The following is a 17,567-nucleotide window of genomic DNA, read 5'->3' on the forward strand; positions in this document are numbered from 1 at the left end:
CGGAGTACCACTCCCACTGGGCTGCTGCCGAGAAGGGTCACCTAACACGACATGGTTCGCTTGTGTTCCAAACATGGGCCTGAGGTGGTAACGCCACCTACAGGCAACAGGGGAAAATCCTCTCAAGCACAACCATAGCCAGAACAGAGGCTAATTTGAATGAAATTCAACAGTCTGAGCCCCCTATTGGCTCAGACACCCTTTTAAATTTAGAATAGCGCCATAAAAATTGGGAGCAGGGCGCTACATAATCTATGCAGGTCATAGAATAACTGCTACTACTTATTCACATTCAACTGGACTTGTTTTAATGTTGAAGTTTGTTTTCTGCTCATCCAAGTATCATCTCCAGTTTTGCTAAAAAAAAATACCTGGATAAGCAGCAAAACATTCTCAGCATTATCCTCAGCATTATAGAACAAATCCGGGTTTAATGGGAAAAACTACCAATAGCTGTCTTTTAAAATAATAAAAATGCATCTTCTGCAAAAGTCATCCAGCATCTTCTGTGTATGCCCAATTTTAGCGTAAGTGATTTCTTTACGACCTGCAAGTTATATGTTAAGATGATACCACTTGTGTGATGACACTACACAGGACCTTCATGTTTACAGTAGGACCAAATCCATCTAGCAGAGGTGTCTTAAGGTGTTTTAAGCGAAATTTTGCCTTCTGACTCCATGATCATTTCCATATTTATAAACTCTTTAACTCTCTTAAAGTCCTTCGAAAGGAGTAGATGTCACATTTGCAGTAAAGCATCCAGACGAAGCAGGCCATGTTTTAATGTGCAGATCATGTTCTACTCCCCTTTTCAACACTTGTTTACAGAATCATAAAACATAAATCTCAATTGTATCATAAAAAATGTAAGTGATATAAATATATAGTTCTGGAGTTTATTGGCATGTGTGCCCTCGTGTGGGAGAAATTTTTCCCGTTCCAACAGACCCCATCAAAAGATGCGAAAGGAGGAGGGAAGAGGGGATTCTAGGGGAGAGATCCTATTACCGGAGTAGTGTAACTCTTTCTTGTTGCACATGAGGTTGTCCAATTGTCTTTTGCATGAGCCATAAATCTCTGGCAACTGGACCTCATAATAAGGTGGTAGGCATTACAAGCAACAGGGACTATAAAAAGAGAAAACCTCAGTCCATGTAAATCCCATTTATTTCTTCTTCTATTCTGCATATGTCCATCTGTATATTTATCTTTCGTCTATGTATGTTTTTCCTCACATTTTTGGCAACACTGTTTAAAAAAATGTCTGCTTGTATTATCATAAACACAGCAGTACATCAAATAAAATATTACTCTGGGAACTCTGTATAGAAACCAAATATTATCATTGTTATCAGTGCTCTGAGAGAACAGCATTGTATAAACATATATTATTAAACTGGCAGCTTTCAGAAAATATGAAATTATTATTACATTGGCAACCCAGTGTCCTTGGAATTATTGGGTATAAGAGAGGCTAATATAAAACCAAATTTAATAATAAGCTGTGTTCTCAGAGCTGGGGTTCTGGTTGTCTTTTTTTTTGCTGAATTGCATCTTTATTATTTTATATGTGTGTTTTACAGAACTGAACATAACCCACTGCTGCATTTATCTGTGTCTGTACTTTCTATTAACTGTTGTTTTGCAGCAGTAATACCCCATTCACACCATAGCATTCTGTAGCTTGAAGCCTGAAGCTACAAAACGCTGGAGGGGAAAAAATCAATTATTCTCTATGGAGATGGTTCACATCTCCACTCCAAAACGCCTGAAGCCAGAAGCTCCAAAACGGCAGATTTGGGCGTTTTTCTGCTTTTTACATTGGTGACCTTTTGACCTGTACAAAATCACGGCAAAACGCGGTAGTAAAAAAACACCGTAAAAAATCGCGGCAAAATCACTGTAAAAATGCGCGACTTTCTGCCTGAAACCGCCTATGCTCAGGTGTGAATGGGGCCTTAAAGCATGTACAATAAAAATGATTCAGGCATTATACACTCGCCAGACACTTTATTAGGTACACCTGTTCAATTGCTTGATAACTCAAATTGCTAATCAGCCAATCACATGGCAGCAACTTAATGCATTTAGATAGTGAAAACGAATTGCTGAAGTTCAAACCAAGCATCAGAATGGGGTAGAAAGTTCCAGCCAAATTGTACACAATGTAGCTGCTGACTATTAATAAGGACACTTACCTGTCCAGGGAGCCCGCGATGTTGGTCCACCAAGACCGATCAGTCCATCGGATTGGGTGCTGGCGCTGCCATTCTAACTAAGGGAAACAGGCAGTGGAGCCTTGTGGCTTCACTGCCCGTTTCCTACTGCACATGCGCTAGTCGTGCAGCGCTTTGTGAATGGCCAGCTGGCCCCATATCCCAGGAGACAACGTGAGGGAGGATGCGAACGAGGAGCTCCGTGGTATAGGAAGTGGCAGATTAGGACGACTGCCTAGCAACAGGCATTTCTGGTAAGTAACAATTTGGCAGGTGGGCTGCTCTGAGTATTTCAAATACTGCTGATCTACTGGGATTTGCACACACAACCATTTCTAGGGTTTACAGAGAATGGCCCAAAAAGAAGAAAATATACAGTGAGTGGAAGTTGTGTCTTGAGGTCAGAGGAAAATGGGCGGACTGATTGGAGACGATAGAAGTGCAACAGTAACTCAAATAACAACTTGTGCATTCAGAGATGGTATTCTGCAGACCTTGATTGTAACAACATATTGAACCTTGACGCATATGAGCTACAGCAGCAGAAGACCACAACGGATGCCACTCCTGTCAACTAAGAACAGGAAACTGAGGATACAATTCGCACAGACTCACCATAATTGGACAATAGAAGATTGGAAAAACATTGTCTGGTCTGATGAGTCTCAATTTCAGCTGTGACATTCAGATGGTAGGGTCAGAACTTAGCGTAAACAACATGAAAGCATGGATTCATCTTGTCTTGTTTCAACGGATCAGTCTGGTGGTGCTGGTGTAATGGTGTGGGGGATATTTTCTTGGCACACTTTGGGCCCTTTAATACTGTGGCATGGGGGTTGTTGGCTCTTGTGGTAGATGCTTTTTTCCAGTGAACTATATTTTAGGGCATTGTAGCCCATTTTTATAAAAAGGGAAAATAAAAGTCTAAACAAAGGTTTCCCACGCAGGGGTTCTTCTCCATCAAATACACAGAACAGAAAATGCTAGCCCACCTGGCTCTCTGTAGCAGTACTTCTGCACTTGATCCTGGTCACCCAGACCACAGGACTCCTCAACGTAGACAGCTTCCCTTTAGCATCCACAGCTCTGCCTCTTGTAGTCACCAATGTTCTGGCTGCCTCCTACAGCCTCTCTGACTCCTGAAGACCTCCTGTCTCTTGGTGTGGAGTCGTCTCCAACTTGGAGTCATGAGGTCTTCCCATACACTCAATATAAGGGCTGGGCTCACCTGAGCACACACCCTGCTGGTAATCAACAAAGTCTGGATACAGGGTTGGAGATCCCGTCCCACCCAACACACTGTGGAATCTCCAAACTACAGAGCCCCATGACAAAATACCAAAACCTGGAGAAAGCTGCAAAAGCAGTCTTCAGTCCACATCTACGTTCTGTAGTCTTGCACCTCGCAAATGTGCATACCCTGTGTCCAGCAAACTGTCCATTTTACCTTGACAGTAGCTCCTACTGTCACAATACCAATTGAGCATCATTTAAATGCCATGGCCTACCTGAGTGTTGTTGCTGACCATGTCCATACCTTTATGACTGCAGTGTACCCATCTTCTGATGGCTCCTTCCAGCAGGATAATGCACCGTGTCACAAAGCTCAAATCATCTCACCACTGGTTTCTTGAACATGACAACGAGGTCACAGTACTCCAATGGCCCCCACAGTCACCAGATCTCAATCCAATAGATCGGCTTTGTGTTTGGCCTGAGTCGCGTGACGTCACTCCCAGAATGACCTTATTTAGAAATGGCACGATCGCCGTTTCTAAAGTGCGCCTGTGCATGCACCGTAGACATCAGCGCACGGCTCTATTGTAAATATCTCCTAAACCGTGGAGGTTTAGGAGATATTTCCAGCACCTACAGGTAAGCCTTAATCTAGGGCTAGGCTTACCTGTAGGTAAAAGTGGTTGACAGGGTGTACAACCACTTTAAGGCAGTCTTGATGGTAAAGGGGGGTCCAACCTGGTACTAGCAAGGTGTACATAATAAAGGGACTGGTGAGCGTATATGTGCAGTCTTCCAGCTACCATTAAGGGCACACTTACGCCAACAGTGTACATAATGCACCATGTCTATGTTTTTTCAGTGCATATAGCACAGCGCATTGGTGTGAACTGAGCTTACACTGTTTATGACATAAGGTGTATTGCCTTGTCTATGTGATGGGACTGTGTTGAGCTGTAGGACTGTGTTGGGCATGAACAGACATAGTGTGAATGGGCCCTAAGGCTGTAAGCTTACATTGCATGAAATTTTCTATCATAGTGGAACTTTTTTCTAAGAATTTGTAAACACATGTTTTTATGATTTTATATTTTATCAGATTGGAAAGCAGTAGTTTTGTGTGAACATGCCTCTAAGAAGTTTAGATGCCAAACCCGAACCCCACTGAAATAAAAGGGAGCAGAATCTGTCAAATTTGAAATGTGAATTTTCTAGGCAAATGTTTTTTTTTTTTATTTACTTTGGAAACTTCATTAACTTGTAAAATCAAGTTTATATGAAATATTAATGACTGGAGTTATGCAAGCTTTAGGCTGGGTTCACAACATTGCGAATTGGATTCCTGCATTCAATTCGCAATAGCAGATCATTTTTAACCGACTCACATATCTCCACTGCAGGTCTGGTGCATTTTGCACAAAAATGGTGTACGTCTTTTGGTCCGTTTCAGGTCCGAATTCAACCCAAAATCAGACCTGAAAGCTGAACCAGGACGCACCGGACTCCTGCTGTGAGACGAATGCGGTGATGGTGTGAACCCAGCCTAAAAGAGTTTGTGAAGTAAAAAAAAAAATGTAAATGAAAAAAGATTGTATGCTTGCCTGCTCTGTGCATTGGTATTGCACAGAGCGGCCCTTTTTCAGAGTCTCCCCACCGACACTCTGTTCCACCCAGAATGCAGAAAGTCCTACCCGGCTGTCCCGGCTATAGGCCAGGCAGGAACTCATTAATGCATTAAAGGATAAGTTCACCTTTTGGAAGATATTGCATGTTCCACCCGTATTTAGGCCCTATTCACACCTCAGCGTTTTGTAGCTTGAAGCTTGAATTTTCCACTCCAAGTCGCCTGAAGTTTAAAAAAGTTCTGGAGCTTTATTTGTTGCTTAAATCGTGCAGATGTAAGCACTTTTATTCCCATAGAAATTAATTGAAATGCACCCTTTGCGTATTTTTGTGTGCATTTTGTTCATTGTGACGTGCGTTTTTGCTCAAATGTAAAAATCATATAGGAATAAATAAATGTAAAATGAATACACGAAAAAATCCTCATAAATAAAAATACATTTAATAATATGTAATAATACAAAAATGTGTAATAATTCATAATTAACCCTAACTTTATTTTTTTTATCAATTATAGTGATTATTAATAACAATAAAAGAGTAATACATAAACGCCCAAATCCAAAAAAAATAATATTAATAATTTATTTAGTGTTAGGGTTGGTGTTTAGTTATTTATTATCTTATTTTTTTTAAGGGTTAGGGGTTAAGGTTAGGGGTTAATTATTTTATTTATTATTACTTAGTATTCATTTATTATTTATAATACATTTTTATTTGTGTATTTATTTTATATTCATTTTTTAGTAGTATTAATACCACCCTAAACAAAAAATATAAAAACACTAACCCCAACTCCTATTTTTTTTTTACGACATGCCATGTGTATGATAAAAACTGTAGCTTTTTCAAGTTGATGATACAAATGTTGGTTTTTGAAAGGAATTTTTATTCCTTGTGAAATGTGTTTTACATAAGAGGGTGGCACGGGAGTTGAGTTTAACCTTGAATTAGCCCAGAGAATTTTCTACAAAGCAAAGCTGTCAAAGTATTGTTGACATAAGTCCCCCTGGCTAAGAAGGAGTTACACATTCTTGATAAAATGTAAAAAAAAGGGAATATTGTTTTTCCAACAGAGGTTTGTTTTTGCAAAGAAACCCAAGACCCCTGTCTATAATTATAAGCAGCAGCAGTTTATATACTCTATCCATGATCAAGTCATATTGACGCCATCTTTTTTGGGTACAGGATCCTGGCGGGGGCACCAAGCACCATTTTTAGAATAGCAAAGCACTTTTTCGCTCTTATTTTTTTAGTGATGGCTTCCAGGTTCAATAATATCTGGGGTTTTTTGCTGGTTCCTTTTTTCATTAACAGCCTTCGATGTGTATTAAAATATACAAATAACCTACGCAGTGCTGGGAAGGTCAGCCAGCATTCTCAAACCGATTACAGTATGATTTGGTTTTAATTCAAACATACGGCAGGTTTCTTAGGCAAGAGTGGGCCCATAAAAGATGCTGTAAAATAGAAAACATGGTTTAAATCTCTTTTTATTATAGCAAAGGCTCATTGTTCTCTGAGAAAACAGTAATGCAAGGATACTGACATCTTAGGTTGCTGTAAGTAAGGAGAATATGGTCCTTAGCTAGAGATTGTCAACCTCATTTTGGGCATTTATATATATGCACAGGGATTCGAATATAGATGCCTACCTAGCAGTAATGTGGAAATCCCAGTGTCTGTCTGTGTTGGTCATGAGGTTTACTGCTATTGGGGGTTTGAGGTGAATCCTGTGTGTTTGCAGACCTGATGAACCAATGTGGGTATTCCCCCTAGTGACCTTAATGCACTGCTTGGTTTTGAACTTGGATCAGCTGGCTTGGAGATGGCCAAAAAGAGACTATATAGGTAAGCCATCCCCCTCCCTTTAAAAAGTGAGTTCCCAGCAGCCATATTGACAATGTGCTTTAGTTGTGATAGCATACCTCCCAACTTTTCAACATTTACCTACGGGACACGGGGGGAGCAGGACCGTTTGAGAAGCGGGGTGGTGGGGGGTGCTTCTACCACAGGACGCTGCCGAGAAAACGATCTGACCATAAGAGTTGTTGAGCAGGAGGGCGGGTGCTACCGCTGGACGCCGAAAAAATTATATGGCCATAGCAGTTCTTAAATGTCAAAATGCTGTGTATCTTGGTGATTTTACGTGGGGGGGGGGGGGGTTACATCAATTTGTTCATCCTCTGTTGCACCTTAGGGTGCCATTCATAGAGTGCTTTTTATTTTTCTCAATGAATGTAAAGTGTTCTCTGACTGGATAAATTGGAAATCATCACACATCTCTACCTCTGCCATATTCCCAAGAACCCAACAAGTGTTTGGTCTTTTCTTAGTTCAATGTATAAAAATAAACCTATCGGTAACATATGCAGTGGGGGGGTTTGATAGTCCTCTGTATCAGGTCTGATTTTTTTTATTTTTTTTATTAAAAGTCAGCTTCCTGGTCACAAATCCCTTCCCCTGCCTTGCTATCCCTACCCTTGTTTGCTTGACCAGGGTTGGAATTGCCTTACAATGAAACTATAACAAAAAAAAAAAAAATTATAATCCTAAAAATAGTAGATCTGTAACAATGTTTAAACAAATAAAGTGGGTGGGAAAATGGCTGGGCTGGACCAGCATTTGGCCTTTAGCAGTATCAAGTTTCAGGTTTCTGCCCTTTCTATTTTGTTTCAGAGACCATTGGCCATTCACTCCTGGATTAAGACCGTTGAACAGGAAGTCTACTATGTAGCTTTCCCCATTCATTCACATGTGTGTGTCACTTACAGTGAGGAAAATAAGTATTTGAACACCCTGCTATTTTGCAAGTTCTCCCACTTGGAAATCATGGAGGGGTCTGAAATTGTCATCGTAGGTGCGTGTCCACTGTGAGAGACATAATCAAAAAAAAAAATTCCAGAAATCACAATTTATGATTTTTTAACTATTTATTTGTATGATACAGCTGCAAATAAGTATTTGAACACCTGTCTATCAGCTAGAATTCTGACCCTCAAAGACCTGTTAGTCTGCCTTTAAAATGTCCACCTCCACTCCATTTATTATCCTAAATTAGATGCACCTGTTTGAGGTCATTAGCTCCATAAAGACACCTGTCCACCCCATACAATCAGTAAGAATCCAACTACTAACATGGCCAAGACCAAAGAGCTGTCCAAAGACACTAGAGACAAAATTGTACACCTCCACAAGGCTGGAAAGGGCTACGGGGAAATTGCCAAGCAGCTTGGTGAAAAAAGGTCCACTGTTGGAGCAATCATTAGAAAATGGAAGAAGCTAAACATGACTGTCAATCTCCCTCGGACTGGGGCTCCATGCAAAATCTCACCTCGTGGGGTCTCAATGATCCTAAGAAAGGTGAGAAATCAGCCCAGGACTACACGGGAGGAGCTGGTCAATGACCTGAAAAGAGCTGGGACCACCGTTTCCAAGGTTACTGTTGGTAATACACTAAGACGTCATGGTTTGAAATCATGCATGGCACGGAAGGTTCCCCTGCTTAAACCAGCACATGTCAAGGCCCGTCTTAAGTTTGCCAATGACCATTTGGATGATCCAGAGGAGTCACGGGAGAAAGTCATGTGGTCAGATGAGACCAAAATATAACTTTTTGGTCATAATTCCACTAACCGTGTTTGGAGGAAGAAGAATGATGAGTACCATCCCAAGAACACCATCCCTACTGTGAAGCATGGGGGTGGTAGCATCATGCTTTGGGGGTGTTTTTCTGCACATGGGACAGGGCGACTGCACTGTATTAAGGAGAGGATGACCGACGCCATGTATTGCGAGATTTTGGGCAACAACCTCCTTCCCTCAGTTAGAGCTTTGAAGATGGGTCGAGGCTGGGTCTTCCAACATGACAATGACCCGAAGCACACAGCCAGGATAACCAAGGAGTGGCTCTGTAAGAAGCATATCAAGGTTCTGGCGTGGCCTAGCCAGTCTCCAGACCTAAACCCAATAGAGAATCTTTGGAGGGAGCTCAAACTCCGTGTTTCTCAGCGACAGCCCAGAAACCTGACTGATCTAGAGAAGATCTGTGTGGAGGAGTGGGCCAAAATCCCTTCTCCAGTGTGTGCAAACCTGGTGAAAAACTACAAGAAACGTTTGACCTCTGTAATTGCAAACAAAGGCTACTGTACCAAATATTAACATTGATTTTCTCAGGTGTTCAAATACTTATTTGCAGCTGTATCATACAAATAAATAGTTAAAAAAATCATACATTGTGATTTCTGGATTTTTTTTTTGATTATGTCTCTCACAGTGGACATGCACCTATGATAACAATTTCAGACCCCTCCATGATTTCCAAGTGGGAGAACTTGCAAAATAGCAGGGTGTTCAAATACTTATTTTCCTCACTGTATCTGGTGGAGGCCAAGTTAACAAGATGGCTTTCCCATACACCTCCTGTCCAGTACCTTCAAGACATGTGCATTTGTTTTCGTCTAAATGCATTTTCGTCCGAATTTCAGGTATTTTCGTTATCGTTTTAACAAAAGAAAAATCGCACAATACAAAAACCGAAAGATAAAAATCTAAACACATGCTTTATTTTCGTTTTTGTTGGTCGATTGTGTTTAACCTTAACTCTATTAGTCCAAGATTATTCTACATAGAGAGAAAAGATTTGACATTATAGAGAGAAAAGATTTGACATAGAGAGAAAAGATCGCTGCTGGAATTGGGTGGGGGAAGTAAAATAAAAATAATAATGATGATGATGATGAATGTTATTGGCTGATTGTAACCAAAGAGGAGGAGCAGGAAAATAGCTAGAATTAACTTGACAAGTCAACATGAACGACGAAAATTCGACAAAGCATCGAAAAACATACAAACATCGAATCTGTCATTGAAGGCTTATGGTGTCTGTCAAAAGTTCTGAGAAGATTCGACGGAGCAGCTAAACTGTACTACGCTGCAATCGTACATTTCCGGTCAAATCTCGGGCCCATAGGCTACATAAAAATCCTAATGTTGGTTGTCTAGTAATAATAATTAATAAATATAATTATTACTAGTCATACAACATTAGAATTCTACTATAGATAGCTTGTAGGCGGAACATTCGACCGGAAATGTACGATTGCGGCGTCGTACAGTTTCGCTGCTCCATCAAATCTTCTTTGAATATTCGACAGACACCATTAGCCTTCAATGACAGATTCAACCTTAATTCATTCGGATTTTCGGACGAATGCAATTTGTAACGAAAAACAAAATAAATAAATGAAAACGAATTTCGTGAATAACTACATTTTCAGGCGAAAACGAAATTCCGAAACATATTTCAGTGTGCACATAGCTAGTACCTTCTGGAGTTGATCACAGGAGGTGGCAGGCAAGGCGTGACATGGGTGCCTGCGGTGGGTCTAGACACAACAAATAATCTGAAGATAGCTTGGATATTGCTGAGATGCTGAAGAGTTTCAGACCAGATCTGTGCAAAATGCAGGTTAGCAGGAACATGCAGACGCAGGAAGAACAATCATAGTGTCAGGACCTGGGTCTGAACCTGCGACCTCTGCAGTGTCTGGCTGTGGTTCTCCTCATTGTGCCACCAGGGATGCAAAGCTCCTTGCTTGATTCCTTGGACAATATTACCTTGTTCTCTTGAACACTGAACCCTTTACTCCTTCCATGAACTTCCCGATTTAGGGCATTTTCTGTTAGACAGATGATCGTGCTCTTTTCAGCCAATATCTTGCTCCTTGCACACCTGCTGCTGTCCTTACCTTGCCACCATTAATTACAAACCCTTTGTTTGTTCATTGACTATGTTTCTGCCTGATCCCAAGCATCTAATACTTGTTACTACTGACCTTTGGCTTATTTACTGACTACACCTCTGCTTTAATCCCTACTTGCTCTATTTCCTACCTTACCCTGGCATACTCATCTCCTGATGTGATGATCTTGAAGACAACAACCTGGTACTAACATGCAGCAATGCCCATCTCCACTATCAGGAGTAGTGTTGCTCACGAATATTCGCATTGCGAATATTCGACTCGAATATAGCATATTCGAGAAATCGCGCTATATTTCGAATTTCGCGGTGAATATTCGCAATTCCAAATATTCGATTTTTTACAATTTTTTTTTTAAAAACAGATCACATCCTAGATATCTCCATCGACGTCTAAAAGCATTGCTGGTATCATTAGAGACCCTGGGCCGAGTAGCTGAAGCGTTCATTGAATTTTCCCGAAAAATCGCAATGCGATTATTCGGCAAACGCAATATCGCGCGATTATTTTCTTCGCCCCTATCTTCCGCATCAGAGCGATTTTTACAGTTTCATTTTTAAAACAGATCACATCCTAGTGATCTCCATAGACGTCTAAAAGCATTGCTGGTATGATTAGAGACCTTGGGCCGAGTAGCTGAAGCGATCATTTTATATTGCCGAATATTCGCAATAGGAATATTGCGCGATTATTTTCTCCGCCCTTTTGCATCAGAGCCAATCAGAGTTCTCCTTCCACACTCGTCAGAGGTTAGCAACCAATAGGAACCTGCCTGCATGGACATTATATAAGCTCACTCCCAGCACCATTTCATTGCAGATTCAGAAGCTGGCTAGAGAGTGTGGAGGCTGTTTCTGTGTTCCTGTGTCTTTGTTCCTGATTGATTTATATCATCACCAGCATAGTGCTGCATTGCTATTTAGTGATTCCAGTGCATCTTTTCCAGTATATCAACTGCTTTTTTCAAAGCAATAGACCCAAGAGCTTTTTTCAAAGCTACGTTTTGTGCTGTTTTGTGCTGTTTTGTTCATTTGTGTTACTGTTTGATCCTGCATCTTCGCTGTTCAGTGATATTTGCTAGAGATTTCAGTGCACATTTTGCTGAGCTTTCTAAAAGAGCTTTTCTAAAAGCTAAGTTTTGTTCATCTTGTGTTACTGTTAGATCTTGCAGGTTCGCTGTTCAGTGATATTTGCTAGGCATTTCAGTGCACATTTTGCTTAGTTTTTCCTAAAGAGCTTTTCTAAAAGCTAAGTTTTGTGTTCAGTTTAGTTAAATTTTGTGTAGTAAGTGTACACACTGTTAGTGTACATTTATTTCATCTAGCTTAGCTTAGTGTGTGTTTAGTGTCTGTGTTTTGTGTTTAACCACTTAAGCCCCGGACCAATACGCTGTCTAAAGACCCAAGGTGTTTTTACAATTTGTCACTGCGCTGCTTTAACTGGTAATTGCGCGGTCATGCAATGTTGTACCGAAACGAAATTTGCGTCCTTTTCTTCCCACAAATAGAGCTTTCTTTTGATGGTATTTGATTGCCTATGCGATTTTTATTTTTTGCGATATAAACGGAAAAAGACCGAAAATTTTGAAAACAAAAGATTTTTCTTATAACAAAAAGTAAAAAATATCGAATAAACTAAATTTTAGTCAAACATTTAGGCCAAAATGTATTCAGCCACATGTCTTTTGTAAAAAAAATCGCAATAAGCGTATATTTATTGGTTTTCGCAAAAATTATAGCGTCTACAAACTAGGGTACATTTTCTGGAATTTACACAACTTTTATTTTATGACTGCCTATCGCATTTCTTGAGGTGCTAAAATGTCAAGGCAGTACAAAACCCCCCCAAATGACCCCATTTTGGAAAGTAGACACCCCAGGGAAACTGCTGAGAGGCATGTTGAGTCCATTGAATATTTTTTTTTTTGTCCCAAGTGATTGAATAATGACAAAAAAATAAAAATAAAAAAAAAATTACAAAAAGTTGTCACTAAATGATATATTGCTCACACATGCCATGGTTATATGTGGAATTGCACCCCAAAATACATTCTGCTGCTTCTTCTGAGTACGGGGATACCACATGTGTGGGACTTTTTGGGAGCCTAGCCACGTACGGGACCCCGAAAACCAAGCACCGCCTTCAGCATTTCTAAGGGCGCAAATTTTTGATTTCACTCCTCACTACCTATCACAGTTTCGAAGGCCATAAAATGCCAAAATAGCACAAAACCCCCCCAAATGACCCCATTTTGGAAAGTAGACACCCCAAGCTATTTGCTGAGAGGCATGTCGAGTCCATGGAATATTTTATATTTTGACACAAGTTGCGGGAATATGACAAACTGATTTTTTTTTGCACAAAGTTGTCACTAAATGATATATTTCTCACACATGCCATGGTTATATGTGGAATTGCACCCCAAAATACATTCTGCTGCTTCTCCTGAGTACGGGGATACCACATGTGTGGGACTTTTTGGGAGCCTAGCCGCGTACGGGACCCCGAAAACCAATCACCACCTTCAAGATTTCTAAGGGCATACATTTTTGATTTCACTCCTCACTACCTATCATAGTTTTGAAGGCCATACAATGCCAAGATGGCACACAACCCCCCCAAATGACCCCATTTTGGAAAGAAGACACCCCAAGCTATTTGCTGAGAGGCATGTTGAGTCCATGGAATATTTAATTTTTTTTGCCCCAAGTGATTGAATATTGACCAAAAAAATAAATAAAAAATAAATTACAAAACGTTGTCACTAAATGATATATTTCTCACACATGCCATGGTTATATGTGGTATTGCACCCCAAAATACATTCTGCTGCTTCTCCTGAGTACGGGGATACCACATGTGTGGGACTTTTTGGGAGCTTAGCCGCGTACGGGACCCCGAAAACCAATCACCACCTTCAAGATTTCTAAGGACATACATTTTTGATTTCACTCACACAAATCTTGAAGGCGGTGATTGGTTTTCGGGGTCCCGTACTTGGCTAGGCTCCCAAAAAGTCCCACACATGTGGTATCTCCGTACTCAGGAGAAGCAGCAGAATGTATTTTGGGGTGCAATTCCACATATAACCATGGCATGTGTGAGAAATATATCATTTAGTGACAACGTTTTGTAATTTTTTTTTTTTTTGGTCAATATTCAATCACTTGGGGCAAAAAAATGTAATATTCCATGGACTTAACATGCCTCTCAGCAAATAGCTTGGGGTGTCTTCTTTACAAAATGGGGTCATTTGGGGGGGTTGTGTGCCATCTTGGCATTTTATGGCCTTCAAAACTATGATAGGTAGTGAGGAGTGAAATCAAAAATGTATGCCCTTAGAAATCTTGAAGATGGTGATTGGTTTTCGGGGCCCCGTACGTGGCTAGGCTCCCAAAAAGTCCCACACATGTGGTATCCCCGTACTCAGGAGAAGCAGCAGAATGTATTTTGGGGTGCAATTCCACATATAACCATGGCATGTGTGAGAAATATATCATTTAGTGACAACTTTGTGCAAAAAAAAATCAGTTTATCATATTCCCGCAACTTGTGTCAAAATATAAAATATTCCATGCACTCGACATCCCTCTCAGAAAATAGCTTGGGGTGTCTACTTTCCAAAATGGGGTCATTTGGGGGGTTTTTGTGCTATTTTGGCATTTTATGGCCTTCGAAACTGTGATAGGTAGTGAGGAGTGAAATCAAAAATTTACACCCTTAGAAAGCCTGAAGGCGGTGATTGTTTTTTGGGGTCCCGTATGCGGCTAGGCTCCCAAAAAGTCTCACACATGTGGTAGCCCCGTACTCAGGAGAAGCAGCAGAATGTATTTTGGGGTGTAATTCCACATATGGGGGGAGTATGTTTTGCGCGTGGGTGTAAGCGTTACTGGCACTAACTAGCTACCTAGCGGCACCAGCGACACTAATACAGCGATCAGAAAAATGATCGCTTAGTGATGCTGGCAATAGGGGGGTGAAAGGGTTAACTCTAGGGGCAATCAGGGGTTAAAACCTTTATTAGAAAATGTATGGGGGGTACCTAACGCTATAAAAACCTAGCGGGCGAACCTCAAAAAATAACTAGCTACCTAGCGGCACTAATACAGCGATCAGAAAAATGATTGCTTAGTGACGCTGGTAATAGGGGGTAAAAGGGTTAACTCTAGGGGCAATCAGGGGTTAAAACCTTTATTAGAAAATGTATGGGGGTACCTAACGCTATAAAAACCTGGCGGGCGAACCTCAAAAAATAACTAGCTACCTAGCGGCACCAGCGACACTAATACAGCGATCAGAAAAAAACGATCGCTTAGTGACGCTGGCAATAGGGGGTGAAAGGGTTAACTCTAGGGGCAATCAGGGGTTAAAACCTTTATTAGAAAATGTATGGGGGTACCTAACGCTATAAAAACCTGGCGGGCGAACCTCAAAAAATAACTAGCTACCTAGCGGCACCAGCGGCACTAATACAGCGATCAGAAAAACGATCGCTTAGTGACGCTGGCAATAGGGGGGTGAAAGGGTTAACTCTAGGGGCAATCAGGGGTTAAAACCTTTATTAGAAAATGTATGGGGGTACCTAACGCTATAAAAACCTGGCGGGCGAACCTCAAAAAATAACTAGCTACCTAGCGGCACGAGCGACACTAATACAGCGATCAGAAAAACGATCGCTTAGTGACGCTGGCAAAAGGGGGGTGAAAGGGTTAACTAGGGGGTGATCAAGGGGTTAAAAGTGTTAGGTCCAGTGTAGCCCCCTACCCCCCCCCCCCCCCCCCAATAAAGGTTTTAACCTCTTGATCACCCCCTAGTTAACCCTTTCACCCCCCTTTTGCCAGCGTCACTAAGCGATCGTTTTTCTGATCGCTGTATTAGTGTCGCTCGTGCCACTAGGTAGCTAGTTTTTTTTTTGAGGTTCGCCGCCATGTTTTTATAGCGTTAGGTACCCCCATAAATTTTCTAACGCTATAAAAACATGGCGGCGAACCTCAAAAAAAAAACTAGCTACCTAGTGGCACGAGCGACACTAATACAGCGATCAGAAAAACAATCGCTTAGTGATGCTGGCAAAAGGGGGGTGAAAGGGTTAACTAGGGGGTGATCAAGGGGTTAAAAGTGTTAGGTCCAGGGTAGCCCCCTACCCCCCCCCCCCAATAAAGGTTTTAACCCCTTGATCACCCCCCTAGTTAACCCTTTCACCCCCCTTTTGCCAGCGTCACTAAGCGATCGTTTTTCTGATCGCTGTATTAGTGTCGCTCGTGCCGCTAGGTAGCTAGTTTTTTTTGAGGTTCGCCGCCATGTTTTTATAGCGTTAGGTACCCCCATAAATTTTCTAACGCTAAAAAAAACATGGCGGCGAACCTAAAAAAAAACTAGCTACCTAGCGGCACGAGCGACACTAGTACAGCGATCAGAAAAACGATCGCTTAGTGTCGCTGGCAAAAGGGGGGTGAAAGGGTTAACTAGGGGGTGATCAAGGGGTTAAAACCTTTATTGGGGGGGGGGGGGGGGCTATCCTGGACCTAACACTAACTGCCTGACACTAACTGCCTGTCACACTGAAACTAAATGCAGTGATCAGTAAATGATCACTGCAATTTAGTGACAGTGTGACAGGGGGGGGCTGATGGGGGCAATCGGGGGGTGACCGGGGGGGGGATCGTAAGCCTATGTGTACAGGTGTCAGTGTAGTGCTTGTGTACTCACTGTGTGATGTCTCCGCTCCTCCGCCGGACGAAAATACCGGCGGGAGGAGCGGTGACATCACTTCCTCCTCTGCCTGTGTTTACAATGCAGGCAGAGGAGGGCGGGGGAGGAAGCTGATTGGCTGGGGAGCGATCCGGAGGGGGCGGACAAAAACGAACTGCCGCCCCCGCATCCCGGATCGCTCCTGAAGATTACCGACCCGCGCCATGTACCGGGGGGGGTCCCGATCGGACCCCCCACCGCCGTCAAGCAGAGGACGTACAGGTACGTACATGTGCCTGTCCGTGCCATTCTGCTGACGTATATGTACATGAGCAGGTCGGCAAGTGGTTAAAAAAAAAAAAAAAAAAAAAAAAAAAGTTAGTGTTTGTTTAGTGCTTTTTTTTTTTTTTCTTTAATTTTGTAGTCCTTGTCTTTGGTGTACTACTTTTCTTATAGTTTAGTAGCTGTCTGTGTACATCTTTGTCTGCGTGCCTGTCTTGTAAAAAAAACACAAAAACACATTTTGTTCACATTTCCCCCCCCCAATAAAGTTTACCCCCCCCCCCCCACACACATATCAGCAATAATGAGCGGCATCCGTGGCCGTGGCAGCAGGGGTAGGGGAGTTACTCCCAGTGCTGGGTCGCTGCCAGCACGGGGTACCTCTCGTGCCCCTACTAGTGGTAGAGGATCGGGTGCAAGGGGAGTACGCCTGATCCGGGAGTTCTTCCCATCGGGCAGCCGCCCGATATTGCCATCTCAGGCTGAAGTAGTGGTGGACTACATGGGGCACAGCAGTGCCACTGAGTCGTCGGTCCCGACTCACAGTAGTACCACCATTACACCGGTGCCTGTAGTACCCCCCCCCAGCCCCCAAGAGTCCAGCATCTTACTGTTCGACAGCGACAGTGAGAGGGATATCTTGGGGGAGGCCATGCATCAGGCAGACCTTCAGCTCTGTCCTGATGGTCAGGACCTTTTTGAAGGGATGGATGAGGAGGATGGGATACCTGCTGGCAGTATCCCAGAGACA

The sequence above is a fragment of the Rana temporaria genome, chromosome 8, assembly GCF_905171775.1.
Source record: "Rana temporaria chromosome 8, aRanTem1.1, whole genome shotgun sequence".
Taxonomy (NCBI): domain Eukaryota; kingdom Metazoa; phylum Chordata; class Amphibia; order Anura; family Ranidae; genus Rana; species Rana temporaria.